The sequence below is a fragment of the Prionailurus bengalensis genome, chromosome F2, assembly GCF_016509475.1.
Source record: "Prionailurus bengalensis isolate Pbe53 chromosome F2, Fcat_Pben_1.1_paternal_pri, whole genome shotgun sequence".
Classification (NCBI taxonomy): Eukaryota; Metazoa; Chordata; class Mammalia; order Carnivora; family Felidae; genus Prionailurus; species Prionailurus bengalensis.
The window spans coordinates 53500273-53520358 of record NC_057353.1 but is presented as its reverse complement, the minus strand read 5'-3'; the positions used below and the strand labels follow the sequence as shown (position 1 = coordinate 53520358).

Genomic DNA, 20086 nt, shown 5'->3' with positions numbered 1-20086 from the left:
ACTGTGCTGATTTCAATGCCACTGAGAGTTGCATATATCTTTCACTCAAAAAACTTAAGAGATGTTGGCACAAAAACAGACACATAGACCAATGGAATAGAATAGAAACCCCAGAACTAGACCCGCAAACGTATGGCCAACTCATCTTTGACAAAGCAGGAAAGAACATCCAATGGAAAAAAGACAGCCTCTTTAACAAATGGTGCTGGGAGAACTGGACAGCAACATGCAGAAGGTTGAAACTAGACCACTTTCTCACACCATTCACAAAAATAAACTCAAAATGGATAAAGGACCTAAATGTGAGACAGGAAACCATCAAAACCTTAGAGAAGAAAGCAGGAAAAGACCTCTCTGACCTCAGCCGTAGCAATCTCTTACTCGACACATCCCCAAAGGCAAGGGAGTTAAAAGCAAAAGTGAATTACTGGGACCTTATGAAGATAAAAAGCTTCTGCACAGCAAAGGAAACAACCAACAAAACTAAAAGGCAACCAACGGAATGGGAAAAGACATTTGCAAATGACATATCGGACAAAGGGCTAGGATCCAAAATCTATAAAGAGCTCACCAAACTCCACACCCAAAAAACAAATAACCCAGTGAAGAAATGGGCAGAAAACATGAATAGACACTTCTCTAAAGAAGACATCCAGATGGCCAACAGGCACATGAAAAGATGTTCAGCGTCGCTCCTTATCAAAGAAATACAAATCAAAACCACACTCAGGTATCACCTCATGCCAGTCAGAGTGGCCAAAATGAACAAATCAGGAGACTATAGATGCTGGAGAGGATGTGGAGAAACGGGAACCCTCTTGCACTGTTGGTGGGAATGCAAACTGGTGCAGCCACTCTGGAAAGCAGTGTGGAGGTTCCTCAGAAAATTAAAAATAGACCTACCCTATGACCCAGCAATAGCACTGCTAGGAATTTATCCAAGGGATACAGGAGTACTGATGCATAGGGCCACTTGTACCCCAATGTTCATAGCAGCACTCTCAACAATAGCCAACTTATGGAAAGAGCCTAAATGTCCATCAACTGATGAATGGATAAAGAAATTGTGGTTTATATACACAATGGAATATTACGTGGCAATGAGAAAAAATGAAATATGGCCTTTTGTAGCAACGTGGATGGAACTGGAGAGTGTGATGCTAAGTGAAATAAGCCATACAGAGAAAGACAGATACCATATGTTTTCACTCTTATGTGGATCCTGAGAAACTGAACAGGAACCCATGGGGGAGGGGAAGGAAAAAAAAAAAAAAAGAAGTTAGAATGGGAGAGAGCCAAAGCATAAGAGACTGTTAAAAACTGAGAACAAACTGAGGGTTGATGGGGGGTGGGAGGGAGGAGAGGGTGGGTGATGGGTATTGAGGAGGGGACCTTTTGGGATGAGCACTGGGTGTTGTATGGAAACCAATTTGTCAATAAATTTCATAAAAAAAAAAAGAAAAGAAAAAAAAACTTAAGAGAGAGTTCTGAATACTTTTTGTGCTACAGGTTGAGCTACATAAAGTTGGCAGATCATGTATACTCAGGCATGGGCTAACATCACCTAACCTCATTCAGTGCAACAAACAGTGCCAAAGTGGATAAAACTCTATGAAATGTATTGTTAGTGATGTTGCTGAGTAGTTTTATTTTATTTTATAATGCCCTCATTATAAGACTAACAGCAGAAAATTCTTCAGGGAGTCAGAATGAGGAACAGGCTTCCTTTATCATTATTTCATAAACATTGCAAATCATGTTACTGATTCTATTCCTTTCTCTTCTTTGGCTGTTCAGAAATTGAGAGTCAAATGTATGCCTCCTGTTTTTGTCAAGCACTTGTGAGTGGTAGGTTCACGTCTGCTCCTTCCATTACTAAAAATAACCACATAAATAATTAAATACATAAGTGAATCACACATGACTTGGTGATCCAATTCTGAGTACCTGATGTCTAAAAGGAAAAAAGTAATACCAAAAGAAAGGACCACCTCTCCTTCAGGATGTACACACAATTTCTAAAATGCATTCCAAGTGCTAACCTTACTTCTTGCTTCATCTTGTTTATTCTACCATGGTGCTCTCTTAAAACCAATTTGATCCCCCTATTTAATTTTAATTTCATTTTGCCCTGTTACAGAGGTTCTCCATGTACAGGAAAGGGATCTGCAAAGGGATCAAAGCTTAGACAGAAGAACAGGTAAATCAGATACAACAGCCATATCCCTTTTTCTACATCAACCTTCACAATGACGGTTTTTCCTTGTTCTTCCAGTGACATTTAGGTTTACACTGGACAATAACCAACATCTAAAAATTTCTCTCTTATGGTGTAGTGGAAGCAGAAAACTTGACCAGACTTTAAATAGCTTGTAAAAATAACTGAAAGAGCCTATCCTCCCTCAAACTAGGAAATAAAATGTCACCATGAAACTTTAAACCACAGTTAACACATCATGTTGTCAGTGCCTGGGAGCTAGAAATTATCCAAGTTACTTCCAGTCTTTCCCTTTTATGAAAATTGGTGATATTAGAAGTGCAATAAAACGAATTTTGCCCTGAGGAATAATGCTTGCTTCTCTTGTTGTCATGCTGGAATGATCCACTGGAGAAACCCTGATTAGATCCAGCAGCAATTGATTTCAACCCCATAGGAGGGTTCAGTCTGTCCATAGCCTGCTAAGATTGGTGGAAAAGAGCTAAATCGAGCTCTAACTTCAGGAAGCAGCAGAGTCCCCAGAGAAGTCCAAACAGTGGAACTACATAAAACTTCAACCATGCTTAACCTTATGAACATATCATTATCCCCAGAACCACCAGAATGTCCATCTAGATAATTTCAAAGTATTATTTCTAAAGTTGTGGGGATAGAGATCACTAGGTGTGGAATCAAATTATTCATTCTAAATGGAATTTTTAGATTCTCTGAAACACATAGAGAAATACACTGCCAATGAGTTGCAGCTCTCAGGGGTTTATACTGCCTAGATCCAGACACTCTCCCCCAGATTCTCTCCTCAACCCTCATTATTTACCAATCCATTCAGCTAGTTGGCACTTGGGGCATTGCAGAACACTTCCCTTCCTAATTTCTGGGTTTTCCCAAAATGCTGCTGGTATGAAATTGTAAGAAAAGAGACGAGGCTCAGAAAGAAAAATCAAAGAATAGATTGTGACTCTGGTCATCATCTTACTAAAATGAGTGTTGAGAATGGGGAAAATGTGAATTTAAGAATGAAGAAGACTAGAAAAAAAGGAGAAAGAAGAGAACAAGAACAAGAACCCAAAAGAAGATTGGGTAATCACATCCCTATCTTTTACTACAGACCAAAAGTGGATCTTGTGCGAGGTGGGAAACACCCATTCATCCATGTGCTGTGTAACCACACATCTTCACTTTCCACGCCATTTTGGGGCAAGGCTGTCAGGATCAGCAGAATTAAACTGGCATGAGAACACCAGTCCCTACTTTTTCCTGTAATTTTTTATTCTGCTCTTTTTTCTCTACTTTTATGCACATAGTTAAGTGTTTTAGCTCAGCTTCTGATATACATTTTATCTTTGTGATGCCACTAAGCTGCAGAATATGGTTTTTCTGGAGAGGATTCTCTCAATAAATAGATATTTTTATAATATTCACCTCCCATTTCACCAGGATTATTCTTAGGAACAAGAATCACCTGTAGTAAGGTGTATTCTCTGTAATTTGAAAGCTAAAACACCTTTTAGGAGAATTTTAAGAGTGCATCTGTTTGTCAGAAGAATTAATATCTGTCCTTATTTTTTTTCCATCAAGTGGTTTTATTTTTTTATTTTTTTTAAATATATGAAATTTATTGTCAAATTGGTTTCCATACAACACCCAGTGCTCATCCCAAAAGATTCCCTCTTCAATACCCATCACCCTCCCTCCCACCCCCCATCAGCCCTCAGTTTGCTCTCAGTTTTTAAGAGTCTCTTATGCTTTGGCTCTCTCCCACTCTAACCTCTTTTTTTTCCCCCTTCCTTTCCCCATGGGTTCCTGTTCAGTTTCTCAGGATCCACATAAGAGTGAAAACATATGGTATCTGTCTTTCTCTGTATGGCTTATTTCACTTAGCATCACACTCACCAGTTCCATCCACGTAGCTACAAAGGGCCATATTTCATTCTTTCTCATTGCCACGTAGTACTCCATTGTGCATATAAACCACAATTTCTTTATCCATTCATCAGTTGATGGACATTTAGGCTCTTTCCATAAGATGGCTATTGTTGAGAGTGCTGCTATGAACATTGGGGTACAAGTGGCCCTATGCATCAGTACTCCTGTATCCCTTGGATAAATTCCTAGCAGTGCTATTGCTGGGTCATAGGGTAGGTCTATTTTTAATTTTTTGAGGAACCTCCACACTGTTTTCCAGAGTGGCTGCACCAGTTTGCATTCCCACCAACAGTGCAAGAGGGTTTCCGTTTCTCCACATCCTCTCCAGCATCTATAGTCTCCTGATTTGTTCATTTTGGCCACTCTGACTGGCATGAGGTGATACCTGAGTGTGGTTTTGATTTCTATTTCCCTGATGAGGAGCGACGTTGAGCATCTTTTCATGTGCCTGTTGGCCATCCGGATGTCTTCTTTAGAGACATCTCTAATTGCCTGGTTGACCCACTCATTCTTTAGTAGGGTGTTCTTTAACCTCCATGCTTTTGGAGGTTTTCCAGACTTTTTCCTGTGGTTGATTTCAAGCTTCATAGCATTGTGGTCTGAAAGTATGCATGGTATGATCTCAATTCTTGTATACTTATGAAGGGCTGTTTTGTGACACAGTATGTGATCTATCTTGGAGAATGTTCCATGTGCACTTGAGAAGAAAGTATATTCTTTTGCTTTGGGATGCAGAGTTCCAAATATATCTGTCAAGTCCATCTGATCCAATCCATCATTCAGGGCCCTTGTTTCTTTATTGACCGTGTGTCTGAATGATCTATCCATTGTTGTGAGTGGGGTGTTAAAGTCCCCTGCAATTACCACATTCTTATAATAAGGTTGCTTATGTTTGTGAGTAATTGTTTTATATATTTGGGGGCTCCCGTATTCGGTGCATAGACATTTATAATTGTTAGCTCTTCCTGATGGATAGACCCTGTAATTATTATATAATGCCCTTCTTTATCTCTTGTTACAGTCTTTAATTTAAAGTCTAGTTTTGTCTGATATAAGTATGGCTACTCCAGCTCTCTTTTGACTTCCAGTAGCATGATAAATAGTTCTCCATCCCCTCACTTTCAATCTGAAAGTGTCCTCAGGTCTAAAATGAGTCTCTTGTAGACAGCAAATAGATGGGTCTTGTTTTTTTATCCATTCTGATACCCTATGTCTTTTGGTTGGCACATTTAGTCCATTTACATTTAGTGTTATTATAGAAAGATATGAGTTTAGAGTCATTGTGATGTCTGTAGGTTTCATGCTTGTAGTGATGTCTCTGGTACTTTGTCTCACAGGATCCCCCTTAGGATCTCTTGTAGGGCTGGTTTAGTGGTGGTGAATTCTTTCAGTTTTTGTTTGTTTGGGAAGACCTTTATCTCTCCTTCTATTCTAAATGACAGATTTGCTGGATAAAGGATTCTCGGCGGCATATTTTTTCTGTTCATCACATTGAAGATTTCCTGCCATTCCTTTCTGGCCTGCCAAGTTTTAGTAGAGAGATCCGTCACGAGTCTTATCGGTCTCCTTTTATATGTTAGAGCATGTTTATCCCTAGCTGCTTTCAGAATTTTCTCTTTATCCTTGTATTTTGTCAGTTTCACTATGATATGTCATGCAGAAGATCGATTCAAGTTACGTCTGAAGGGAGTTCTCTGTGCCTCTTGAATTTCAATGCCTTTTTCCTTCCCCAGTTCAGGGAAGTTCTCAGCTATTATTTCTTCAAGTACCCCTTCGGCACCTTTCCCTCTCTCTTCCTCCTCTGGAATACCAATTATGCGTAGATTATTTCTCTTTAGTGGATCACTTAGTTCTCTAATTTTCCCCTCATACTCCTGGATTTTTTTATCTCTCTTTTTCTCAGCTTCCTCTTTTTCCATAATTTTATCTTCTAGTTCACCTATTCTCTCCTCTGCCTCTTCAGTCTGAGCTGTGGTTGTGTCCATTTTATTTTGCATCTCCTTTATATCATTTTTTAGCTCCTCCTGGCTGTTCCTTAGTCCCTTGATCTCTGTAGCAAGAGATTCTCTGCTGTCCTCTATACTGTTTTCAAGCCCAGCGATTAATTTTATGACTATTTTTGTAAATTCACTTTCTGTTATATTGTTTAAATCCTTTTTGATCAGTTCATTAGCTGTCATTATTTCCTGGAGATTCTTTTGAGGGGAATTCTTCCGTTTCGTCATTTTGGATAGTCCCTGGAGTGGTGCAGAACTGCAGGGCACTTCCCCTGTGCTGTCTTGAATAACTTGCATTGGTGGGCGGGGCCGCAGTCAGACCTGATGTCTGCCCCCAGCCCACCTCTGGGGCCACAGTTAGACTGGTGTGTACCTTCTCTTCGCCTCTCCTAAGAGTGGGATTCACTGTGGGATGGTGTGGCCCATCTGGGCTACTTGCACGCTGCCTGACTTGTAGTGCTAGGGATCTGGCGTATTAGCTGGGGTGGATCAGCAAGGTGCACAAGGGCAGGAGAGGGAGGCTCAGCTCACTTTTCCTTCGGTGATCCCCTTCAGGAGAGGCCCTGCAGCACTGGGAGGGAGTCAGACCTGCCACCGGAGGGATGGATCCACAGAAGCACAGCGTTGGGTGTTTGCGTGGTGCAAGCAAGTTCCCTGGTAGGAACTGGTTCCCTTTGGGATTTTCTCTGGGGGATGGGCAAGGGAGATGGCGCTGGCGAGCGCCTTTGTTCCCGCCAAGCTGAGCTCTGACGTCTGGGGCTCAACAACTCTCCCTCCCGTTGTCCTCCAGCCCTCCCGCTCTCCGAGCAGAGCTGTTAGCTTATAACCTCCCAGATGTTAAGTCCCACTTGCTGTCTGAACACACTCCATCCGGTCCCTCTGCTTTTGCAAGCCAGACTCGGGGGCTCTGCTTGGCCAGCTGGCTGCCCCTCAACCCCAGCTCCCTCCCGCCAGTCCGTGTAGTGCGCACCACCTCTCCGCCCTTCCTACCCTCTTCCGTGGGCCTCTCATCTATGTTGGGCTCCGGAGAATCCGTTCTGGTGGTTTTCTGGGTTATTTAGGCAGGTGTGGGTGGAGTCTAAGTGACCAGCAGGATGCAGTGAGCCCAGCGTCCTCCTACGCCGCCATCTTCCCACTGACCCCCATCAAGTCAGTATCTGTCCTTAGAAAAAAACTTAAATTGATCAAGCATAGATAACAATAATAATAACATATAATAAGAATAACAACAACATAAATAGAAATACATGTATTATATGCTGCCTTCAGCATTTTATGTGTTTTAATTAAATCAGTCCTTATAACAATCCTATAAGATAGATATTACTGTAATCCCCAATTTAGCAATATGGAAACTGTGACAGTCCCAACCGAGGTCCCACAGCCTATAACTGGAATACTTAGGAATCACAACAAGGGAATCTGGCTCTATAGCTTGAGCTTCTTAACCACTCTATTACATTAAAGTAAATATTTGTTGGATGAATAAACAGGCAGATTAAAGAATGAAAGGATGGTTAAATTAAGTAGTTTTTAGATATAGTCCTTTTTGAGAAAGATTGAAAGAGCACAAACTGGGGAAAGGCAGAGGGAGAGAGAGGAGAGAGAGTCTCAAGCAGGCTCCATCCTCGGCGCTGGCCCGATGCAGGGCTCAATCCCATGACCCTGGATCGTGACCAGAATTGAGATGAAGAGTTGGATGCTTAACTGACTGAGCCACCCAGGCGCCCCAGATATAGTTCTTGATATGTATTTGGTTTCTTGATATGTATTTTGTTGAACTAAAAACACTTGTGTGTGTGAGTTTTAGTAATGTCTAGAGATCCAGAAAAGCACAAAGAAAAACCCTCTATACCATTGTGAGTGAATGTGTTAGTATACGTGGCAGGGGTGGGGAAGGGAAGGATTGTTTAATTTGGAAGGCTTGCACACTGGAGTTTTTGAGGTAATTTGAATCTGATGAAATTAACAATATCTTTCAAGACTCTTCTAGTAAATTGGGACTAAAATTGGGTCTATCAATCATATGACAACTTAGAAGAAAAATTGGGTCTAACAGTTTAAGAACCTCCAGAGAGTAAACAGATAATGTGGATTGAAAACAAATTCTTTTATTTTGGTAACTGACTGATAATTTTGGAAATAAAATTCAGTAGCTCCCACCTTCTTATCCTTCTTAGATCTGGCCAAAGAGAGGAAGAGATAGCTAATATATATGCCTAAAAAGTATTAAGAGAAGGATTATCTACCACTTTCTTATATCATATAGAAAAGTAAACTCAAAATGGATGAAAGACCTAAACATAAGACAGGAAGCCATCAAAATCCTTGAGGAGAAAGCAAGCAAAAACCTCTTTGATCTTGGGCGCAGCAACTTCTTACTCAACACGTCTCTGGAGGCAAGGGAAACAAAAGCAAAAATGAACTACCGGGACCTCATCAAAATAAAAAAATTCTGCACAGCAAAGGAAACAATCAGCAAAACTAAAAGGCAACCGACAGAATGGGGGAAGATATTTGCAAATGACATATCAGATAAAGGGTTAGTATCCAAAATCTATAAAGAACTTATCAAACTCAACACCAAAAAAACAAATAATCCAGTGAAGAAATGGGCAAAAGACATGAATAGACACTTCTCCAAAGAAGATATCCAGATGGCCAACCAACACATGAAAAAATGCTCAACATCACTCATCATCAGGGGAATACAAATCAAAACCACACTGAGATACCACCTCACACCTGTCAGAATGGCTAACATTAACAACTCAGGCAACAACAGATGTTGGTGAGGATATGGAGAAAGAGGATCTCTTTTGTATTGTTGGTGAGAATGCAAGCTGGTGCAGCCACTCTGGAAAACAGTATGGAGGTTCCTCAAAAAACTAAAATTAGAACTACTCTACGACCCAGCAATTGCACTACTAGGCACTTATCCATGGGATACAGGTGTGCTGTTTCTAAGGGACACATGCACCCCCATTTTTATAGCAGCACTGTCAACAATAGCCAAAGTATGGAAAGAGCCCAAATGTCCATCGATGGATGAATGGATAAAGAAGATGTGGTGTATATATACAATGGAGTATTACTCGGCAATCAAAAAGAATGAAATCTTGCCATTTGCAAGTCTGTGGATGGAACTGGAGGGTTTTATGCTAAGTGAAAGTAGTCAGTCAGAGAAAGACAAAAATCATATGAGTTCACTCATATGAGGACTTTAAGAGACAAAACAGATGAACATAAGGGAAGGGAAACAAAAATAATATAAAAACAGGGAGGGGGACAAAACAGAAGAGACTCATAAATATGGAGAACAAACTGAGGGTTGCTGGAGGGGTTGTGGGAGGGGGGATGGGCTAAATGTTTAAGGGGCACTAAGGAATCTACTCCTGAAATCATTGTTGCACGATATGCTAATTTGGATGTAAATTTTAAAAAATAAAAAATAAAATTTTTAAAAAAGAGAGAAGGATTATCTGTGATTCTGCTGAATTTGCACCTTGTTAGAAGATTCTGTGTCGCTACAGAGCTGCTCTACCAGAGTTCACAAAAACACTTGCAGAAGGAATCTAATAGTACACAACACTAGACTCACAAAGTTCTTTGACCCCTGTAAGGCAGAACCACCATTGTTACAGGTATGTTTGTGACCAGTAGAAAGTGATGGATTTGAAATTTTGAAAAGCTGAGAAAGCAACCAGACTCCTTTACTTCTAATTATTTCTCTCTGACTTGGACAGTTTCTTAACCTCTTTACACCTCTATTTCCTCATTTTTAGAGTAAGATAATAGTCATACATACCTCACTATATGGTTCTTCTTATTAAAGGAGATAATTAGTTAAAGCTTTAAGAAAGATGATTTATTAAGCAAAATGTTTAATGAATTCCTGTTGTTGCTGCTTTGTTATGTGAGACAGAACAGTAAACAGGCAATTGCAACTGAGTGCATTGTGCATTGATAGTTCAGCACACAAAGCCACAGGAGGGACATGTAACCTAACCTTAGAGATCAGGATGGGCTTCCTGGAGGAAGTGATTCCTAAGCCAAGGCCTGAACGATGAATAAAACACCTATAGCATTCAACTATCTATACCACTCTACAATTGCATGCTCAACTTTATGTGTGACAGCATTTTTTATAAGGTTCCAAGAAATGTTTTTCATGGAATTTGTCTTTGTGAACCCATTCTTTATCCATAACATGACACACACAACTCTGTCCCCAAACAAAACTCACTTCCACCCCGAGCCAGTATTCTTGGGAGGTTTTTAATATGATAGATGCTTTTAGCATGGAATTATAAATTCACAAAGTGATTAAAATACAAAAATAAAATGTAAACTATCAAGTCAGTAATTTCACGTTGAAACTGAAATTTCCCAATCTCATCAAATGACTAAAGGTATTTTGGATCAGTTTTTAAATTTTTGCCAGTGCCTCGGTTGTAGTCATTAATCTCCAGGCTTCTCAGTGCCCACAGACAATGCTGTTATACAGAGCATGTCCTCAACTACATGCTCAAGTTATTTTAGAATCTGCCCATTATCACCTAATGAGGGCAAAAGAAACAAACTATATTCCCATGTCTTTGACATATACCATCTTAATTTTATTTTTTCTCCCTTCTTTTTTATTTTATTGTTATATATACTTTCTTGCTAGTATTGTTTAATGTGTATTAATCTTACCTTCAATTTTGCCTGCTTTTTCACCTTGCTCAAATGGATTGTAAGCTGGTTGAGGACAGGAACCATGAAGGGCTGTTGCATCCAACCCCACAGACTGGGTGTGCCCTGCTTAAGTCCAGTGGGCACCATCCTCAGTACACAGTATGAACGCCGACTGGGGCTGAGCAATGTAGCATCCCTGGGGCTCCATGCAAAAGTTCTTTTGAATTTTCTTAGCGTATCTAAGAAAGTCAGTCTAATCAATATCAATTGTTTAATTGATTTTTGATTGTTTGAAGGCACAAGCTCATGCTTTACATTTTTATAATCAACAAGCATTTAAAATATTTCATGAGCTTTTCATCTCTAGTATTTGAATATTTCTTTTTGAATAATCCATAATCCATTTTAAATCATCAAAATAAATGTTAGGCCAGTATTAAAACATTTGAACAAATGTATTTGTTGAGGACCTAGGTCTCTATGTCAACATAAAATTTTATTTTGAATTAATAAATGTATTTGTATCTGTCCCAGTAATAAATCCATTATATTAAATAAGACTTGGATATTAAGAGCACACATTTACCAGATTTTTATTTTTCCTTGTAACACCTCAAAAAATATTCTTTGGTTATTTTAAAACAGTGACTAAGGCAAAACCCCTCTTTGAATATATATTTCATTTTAAAATAAACAATCTAACCAGTGTGTTTTGAACTAGCACCAAAATGGATAAATCTGGAAATAACAGCTACATGATAAAATGTACTACTGCTTGGTGGTTTCTTTCTTTTGGCTGATTTCATGATTTACTCTATTTTGTCCAAAATTGACTAAAGGGAGATTTTTCTAAGAGGAAGTAGAACGCAACAATCACATAAAATTCAGAACTTAAAACGTAAATGACCTCAGATAGAGCTCACAGATTCACATTATAAAGGATGCTTGCTATAAATTATTTTGTAAAAAACAAATGCTATAATGACTTTACATTTGGAATCAATTGAAATGCACAAGTGCTTTTAGGTTGACTTTTGAACCCCTCTGATTTGTGGCACAGATAAGAGTAAACGATGGACTAATTAATTCGTGCACAGTTTCTTGGCAAGTTAACGAATATGGTAAAGTAAATAGTTGGCTATTATTGCAGGCCACATTAAGTACATTAAGCACTTTAAACTCTTTGTTCAAATCTGAGGGCCTGTCACTGGTACTTGAGGAATGTTTCCAGCTTCTTAGTCTTCCTTAACACTGGGGTTTCAAGACAGGGCCTTATTGATTGTCCATGTTGCAATAAACTTTGGCTCTTTTTTATGTCCCCTAACCTCAACTCTTTGCAGGGCTGTAGCCTTGCCTTAATTGCTGCTTCCTACAAGTGAATTTTAAGTTTCTCATTCCGATCAAGAGATCAGCTCACTCTTCCTAGAGCTGCTCCTCGCCTGACTGAATATGCATGTGCGTGCACACACATGTAATTTTGCTTGTGTGTTTGTGTTTGTCATTACAGATTATAGGGAAAAGAGTAGAACTAAGATGAATCATCTGCTTCCTATACATACTTCCTGTAAGGTACTCGCTTGCTTTATTTTCTTTAAACTTCACGATTTATAAATAGAAAGTCTACTTGCCCAATTAAAGCATATATAAGGAATATACATAAGGAAACAAATGAGACAGAGAGGTCAACATTGGTTAGTCAAGGTGACACAAACAGGGTCTGAGCTTATGCGCAGGATGCCATGCCCATTTTCCTGGGAATGTCTTCCAGTTTTCAACTTGCAGCAGAATCTCTGCAGGCACTTGTTTAAAATGTACATTTATGGTTCCCACCCCTCCCTGCTTCGTGGAAACCTAGGGATAGGTCCCAGAAACACTGTTCTAGTGTATCCAGAAAGTTCAAGAAATGTTCTTTCTTTAAATGATCAAGAAATACCGGACTAAAGGATCTGAAAACCCAAATGACTTTCCCACTTGAAGTATAGTTTTATGGAAAGTGTCAGGCACCTGAAAATAAGGGTTTATGGTGACAAATGTCTTTTCAGGACTGATTATGGCTTTATGCAAAGTTGATGCCAATAAATCTTTTCTACAAAGCCCAAGTCTCAGTCCCGGCTGGCAGTAAATCATTTTCCCTGGCACCACAATTCCAAAAGGAAAGCCAGTGAGGACAATATTATGAATGTTGCTTTCCTGGCACTAGCAATCTAAAGATTATTTGCATTGGCATAACTTTTCTCTCATGACCTGTTTTTAAATTAAGAATAGAAAAATACAATCATTTATCTATGTAGAAAATTATAAAGACTGGAAATGAGGAAATAAACCAGAGTCTAAAATATCCAAAGGGAAATCAGTATTCTATGCATTAAATGAGCAGGCTTTTTAAAAAATTATGAATACAGTAAAGATAAAGCACATTAACGTTCAATGAGACACCAAAAGAAAAGAATGTTAAATTACAAAAAGGACCTTATTAACCTACTACTTAGGACTGATTGAGGTTATTATGAATATTTAAAGCTTTTTTTCTTCTAAAAGAGATTCTTAATTTTCCTCACTGTTTCACCTTAAGTATGGTTTTAAATAAGGCCTACTATTTTTTTTAAAGCCTATAATTGCCAGAATCTCAATCTATGTTACATTTCTTGAATAAATTCACCATTAAGGAAAAAAGTGTTTCTGCACTGCCATTTAGTTAAAAAAAAAAAAGAAGAAGAAGAAGAAAAGAAAAAGTGAAGTTTTAAAACAGCTGGTAGCAAAGACAGGCATCAGAATGCCAAGTAATAGCTGACCAGGAGAGCAGCTAATATCAACAAGATATGGAGGGAGGAAGGAAGCTGTTCCATTGATTATAGAAAAGAAAGAATATGGTTCTTTAGGGAGGAGGGGAGAATGTGATTTCCAGATTGATTCAGCCCATCTAAAAAAAATCATGAGGGCCACCTGGGTGGCTCAGTCAGTTAAGCGTCGGACCTCTGCCCTGGTCATGATTACAGTCAATGAGTTCAAGTCCTGCATCAGGCTCTGTGCTGACAGCTCAGAGCCTGAAGCCTGTTTCAGATTCTGTGTCTCCCTATCTCTCTGCTCTTTCCCCACTCATGCTCTCTCTCTCAAAAATAAATAACCATTAAAAAAATTTTTTTTAATTAAAAAATCATAAAATGTGCATAATCATATCAGCTTTTGTGTGAGTCAAGCACATGAACCTAAGAGGTAAAGGAAGTTTTCTTGATTAATGCTGATTGAAACTAGAGCATACATAGTCTAATTTAGAGACTTGTCTAATTATGATTATGGATACATGAGAATTAGTTGAAAATATAATCACTTTTTCTTTACTTTTCAACAAATATCTTTTAAAATGTGTAACAGGATAATTTTACCAAACTAAACCAAAACTGGAAGCATCACAATTCCAGACTTCAAGCTGTATTACAAAGCTGTAATCATCAAGACAGTATGGTACTGGCACAAAAACAGACACTCAGATCAGTGGAACAGAATAGAGAACCCAGAAATGGACCCACAAATGTATGGCAAGCTAATCTTTGACAAAACAGGAAAGAATATCCATTGGAAAAAAAGTCTCTTCAGCAAATGGTGTTGGGAAATCTGGACAGCGACATGCAGAAGAGTAAGTCTGGATTATTTACACCATACACAAAAATAAACTCAAAATGGATGAAAGACCTAAATAATGAAAGACAGGAAACCATCAAAATCCTAGAGGAGAAAACAGACAACAATCTCTTTGACCTGGTCTCCTGACCAGCAACTTCTTACTGGACATTTCTCTGGAGTCAAGGCAAAAGCAAAAATGAACTATTGGGACCTCAACAAGATATAAATGTTCTCTACAGTGAAGGAAACAATCAACAAAACTAAAAGGCAACCGACAGAATGGGAGGAGATATTTTCAAATGACATATCAGATAAAGGGTTAGTATCCAAAATATACAAAGAACTTAACAAATTCAACACCCAAAAAACAAATAATCCAGTGAAGAAATGGGCAAAAGAGATGAATAGGCACTTCTCCAAAAAATACATTTAGATGGCTTACAGACACATGAAAATCAAAGCCACAATGAAAATACAAATCAAAACCACAATAAGATACCACCTTACACCTGTCAGAATGGCTAACATTAACAATTCAGGCAACAACAGATGTTGACAAGGATGTGGAGAAAGAGGATCTCTTTTGTACTGTTGGTGAGAATGCAAGCTGGTGCAGCCACTCTGGAAAACAGTATAGAGGTTCCTCAAAAAACTAAAATTAGAACTACTTTACGACCCAGCAATTGCACTACTAGGCACTTATCCATGGGATACAGGTGTGCTGTTTCTAAGGGACACATGCACCCCCATTTTTATAGCAGCACTATCAACAATAGCCAAAGTATGGAAAGAGCCCAAATGTCCATCGATGGATGAATGGATAAAGAAGATGTGGTGTGTATATACAATGGAGTATTACTCGGCAATCAAAAAGAATGAAATCTTGCCATTTGCAAGTCTGTGGATGGAACTGGAGGGTTTTATGCTAAGTGAAAGTAGTCAGTCAGAGAAAGACAAAAATCATATGAGTTCACTCATATGAGGACTTTAAGAGACAAAACAGATGAACATAAGGGAAGGGAAACAAAAATAATATAAAAACAGGGAGGGGGACAAAACAGAAGAGACTCATAAATATGGAGAACAAACTGAGGGTTGCTGGAGGGGTTGTGGGAGGGGGGATGGGCTAAATGGGTAAGGGGCATTAAAGAATCTACTGAAATCATTGCTTCACTATATACTAATTTGGATGTAAATTTTAAAAAATAAAAAATAAAGTTAAATAAAAAAAAAAGAAAACCACAATGAGATATCACCTCTCACCTGTCAGAATGGCTAAAATTAGCAACTCAGGAAACAACAGATGTTGGCAAGGATGAGGAGAAAGGGGAACCCTTTTGCACTGTTGGTGGGAATGCAAACTGGTGCAGCCACTCTGGAAAAGAGTATGGAGGTTTCTCAAAAAATTAAAAATAGAACTACCCTATGACCCAGCAATTGCACTACGAGGTATTTATCCAAAAGATACAAAAATGCTGATTCAAAAGGGCACATGCACCCCAGTGTTTATTAGCAGCACCATCAACGATAGCCAAAGTATGGAAAGAGCCCAATGTCCATTGGCTGATGAATGGATAAAGATGTGGTATATATACAATGGAATATTACTCAGTGATCAAAAGGAATGAAATATTGGTATTTGCAGCAATGTGGATGGAAATAGAGTGTATTATGCTAAGTGAAATTAGTCAGAGAAAGACAAATATTATGATTTCACTTATATGTGGAATTTAAGAAACAAACAGGTGAATACAGGGGAAGAGAAGGAAAAATAAGATAAAAACAGAGAGGGGAGCAAACTATAAGAGAGTCTTAAATACAGACAACAAACTGAAAGTTGCTGGAGTGGTGTTGGGTGGGGGGATGGGCTAGAAATGGGTGATGGGCATTAGGAAAGGGACTTTTTGGGATGAGCCCTGGGTGTTATATATATAAGTGATGAATCACTAAATTCTCCTGAAACCATTATTACACTATATGTTAACTAACGTGGATTTACATTAAAAAATGAATGAATGAATGAATGAATGAATGAAAATTTGAAGACTTTCAAAAAAAAGTAAAAGTAAAGTTTCAATTTGCAGAGTCAGCCTATAGCCTCGTTATCACCAGGTCAAGACAGTGAGACTTTCCTTCCCCACAAGCACCAATCTGCCCTTTTGTTACTTTTTTTCACCTTCAGTGCCACCAGTGACGCTCTTTTAACATAATTTACTCCGAAGAAGATGTTAGAGAAGTGGGACATCATGGGACCTTCCATAGGATGCTATTATGTAGGGATGATGGTCTCTGGCCATGCTGGCAGTCAAAACTCAATGCAGGGGTATGACATTCCAGGCAGGAAACCACACTTGTCAAAGGACCAGCCACTAATGATTAATCCAGATTTGCTTTTGGCACCACAAGATTCCTCTTCTAGTCTTATTTAGTGTGCAGCCCAGAGGAGCCTGATTTTTTCTGTGGAAAATCCAGTGATTGAATTTTCTTCCAGGCTAATCAGTAATTGATTAATCTCCTTTCTTTCATTTGGGCAATTGTTCATCATCACTCAGAAGTTTCCTCCTGAACTAATGTGCCCACATTAATATTTTAATATTTTGACCCAGTACCTGTTCACTAGGTTTGTCATCTTGAAAATTATATTTACAAAAACTCTGTCATTCATTAAGCTCATCTTTCAGAAAGATACACACTTTGAACTTTGAAAAAAATTTTCCTGGCCTAATACCTGATTTTCAAAAATGAAACTATCTGGTGTATATCATTGACATATTTTTCAGCTTACTTAACAATATTGTAAACATTCATTTTTATGACTACCCATTCTGATAACAATTCAATATGATTGTCCTGATGCCATATCAATTCTTAAATTGGAACCAGGCATAATAAATCATGCTCAATATTGTTTATGATTGATTAATTTGAATATTTGCTTTCATTTAGTATTAAACTGAAAAGTATGCTTATCAAAGGTAATAAAGAAAAATTAGAAATGTTTCCAATATATGCATAAATACCAGTATTATAATTTTTCGAAAAGAAAAAACAAACACATAAAATATATTTTAATGCCTTTAATCATCACCTTTAGAGTCAAACTGGTCTCACTAGCTGTGTTAACTGTTATCCCCAGGCCCTTATAAATCTTCAATTTCTCTTATCTGAAAACAGGATAAAAGATAACAGTTATAAAGCAGTTAGCACAATACTCAACACTTAATGATAGCAATAATTGATAGTTATTCCATGTTCTTTATACTTACATTTTTATTTTTCAAAGTAAATAATCTCAAAAAAATTGTCACACTGTTGGAACTTGTGAAAAGCCAAATTATGAAGAGCAAAATCTCTTCCTTGGGCTTGGATTGAGGCATATTATACTCTGGAATCCAAGAGGTTTAATCAAAATAAGTTTGTGGGAAAATAAACTGTTTAAGATAGTAGAATCAAACTTCAAACTTAATCACGACGCCAAAGGAACTCCTCTTCTCTGCTCATCCCTACCTCATCCCTGCTCCATTCTCAGCTTTTCTCACTTCAGTCATCCTTCCAGGTGCTCAGAGTAAAAACATCTGAGTTATCCTTGACTCCTCTTTTTCCTTTCACATGCCAGACCCAATTCAACTACAGATCCTGTTGGGTCTCCCTTCAAGATACATAACTATCTCCACATCCTCTGCTATTTCACCCTGGTCCAATCTGAAACATTAAAGAATCAAATCTCACTTTGATTTGCCTCTCTGTAAATGTAAATAAATATTAAAATGCCCAGTACTACTTTTTCTAGTTTCCATTTTGTATTTTGAGCATCATCTTTAAAACATTCTCTATAGGTATTTTAAAATAAAAACCTCAAAATGAAGAATACTAATTATTTTGTGATACAGCTTCTGCTCTTCGTAGATAATGCAATTAAAACATCACAAAATTCTTAAATAAATAATACAATAAAAAATGTAGTAATTTCAAACCTCTAAGTTATAATTTACTGATCAGTCTTTATCAGTACAAGCTGTATTGCATCAAACTAACATTTCTTCTACCACTAACTGAGGAGTGATCCTTTACATTGCAGTATCATTTCTACATCTTTTTGTTTTTGTTTTTTTCCTTGCTTTTCTTCTGGTGGAGAAGTATTAGGACCATGAAAATGAAGAGCCAAAGAGGAGGAAGAAGACATGTGTTACTTAGCCTTTTACGCTGATCTTCACTAACCCATGTTTTCATGAGCACCAGATTCACCAAGTTTTCAAAGAGGAACAGCAAGTGTTTGATGATGAAGGAAGTTTGGATTTAATTTTCACTTTGAGACACATGGATACTATTCCCTGAAAAAACATTGCATTCTGAGGATGTTCAAGCACTCTTTCTCCAGAAGCTACCAATAGCCCCAAATGCATGGGAGGCTCTAGTGCTCTGAGAGCTGTCAAAGCAAAGATGTTAGAAACCAGCTGCCTCCTTTATTCATCCTTTGAGATCAGACTAAGGTGTTGGTGGACTTCTCTGCCACCAAATCCTTAGAGCAGCAACTTGCACACAGAATATGCTCTTATAGAAAAATGATACAAATTATATGAGACAAAAGAACATCAGTTATTAGAAAGATAACTGGTCCTACAGTTTACTGAGCACTTTCCATGTACTAAGGACTATTTCAGTAACATCTCATATGTTATTTAATTTCATCTCCAGAATATAAACAAGCAGACAATTGTGGTCCCTCCTTAGAGGAATGGCTTCAGTGAAGCAAAGTTATGAAGAACACTCGAAATCTTTAAGACAGTTCAAAGTTACCTCACAGACAAATATTTTAAAAGGTTAAGGTAGGAGCTTTCGAAGCACAGTGAATTCTATATAGGACATCACTCATTGATCTATTATTGCAGTCCTTTGAATAAGCATTGAGTCCAAGACTCTCTATAGGTATGACCTGGAGGTAGCAATAATCTTGTCAGCATCACTAAAACTGCTTCTTAACCATCCTTAAGTATTTATTGTGCATCAGAAATTTCAGATGTACTGGATTTTTTTTTCCAGAACTCCTGTGTTATTTAACACGTGTCCTCCATTTATTACATGTGTATTTTGATTTTTTTTTATCAAGAAAAATATTTTCTGGGTAATTCTTCCTCCGCTGTAATGACCAAAATTTTGCTATTTTCCCTCTAGAATTGGAACAATGATTAATGTAGCAGCAGATGTTTCTAATTCGGAATGTCTTATATTCTTTCCAGAGAAAGAAAAAATTTAAACTTAAGTAACCGCTCTTTATCACTGGATCAAGTGGTGGAAGAAAAATATCACCCTTACAAGGTACCTCTTCTTCATCTTTGCTTCTTTATTCTGCAAATTTTCTAAGTTCAGTCTTGGAGATGGCATCTACCAATAGTTCACATCATGGGTATTGCCCAATCCTTCCTCCAAAGGTCAGAGTAGACTAAACCACAAAGTTGATCTTAAATAAGAAATCTAAAATGTAAGCATCATATTCTGTGTTGGACATTTGCTGATTCTGGCAGCCTTTTATCACCTTCTTTCGGTTCTAGTGCCCCGCGTGTGTTTCAGGTAACTACCCATCACCCTGTTAAGGATCTCATGTGCTTTAGAGAAGTAGCTAGATGAGTGGCACATGTGGCTTAGG

The 20086-nt window shown here is 38.1% G+C and overlaps 1 long non-coding RNA gene across 1 annotated transcript in view; it reads left to right on the top strand.

The window, feature by feature from the left end:
• Nucleotides 1–20086, top strand: part of LOC122495719 — a 112194-nt gene that overhangs the window by 83959 nt on the left and 8149 nt on the right. The window contains exon 4 of the long non-coding RNA XR_006300546.1: nucleotides 19680–19758. This is a non-coding gene — a long non-coding RNA (uncharacterized LOC122495719). The remainder of the gene's footprint in view (nucleotides 1–19679; nucleotides 19759–20086) is intronic.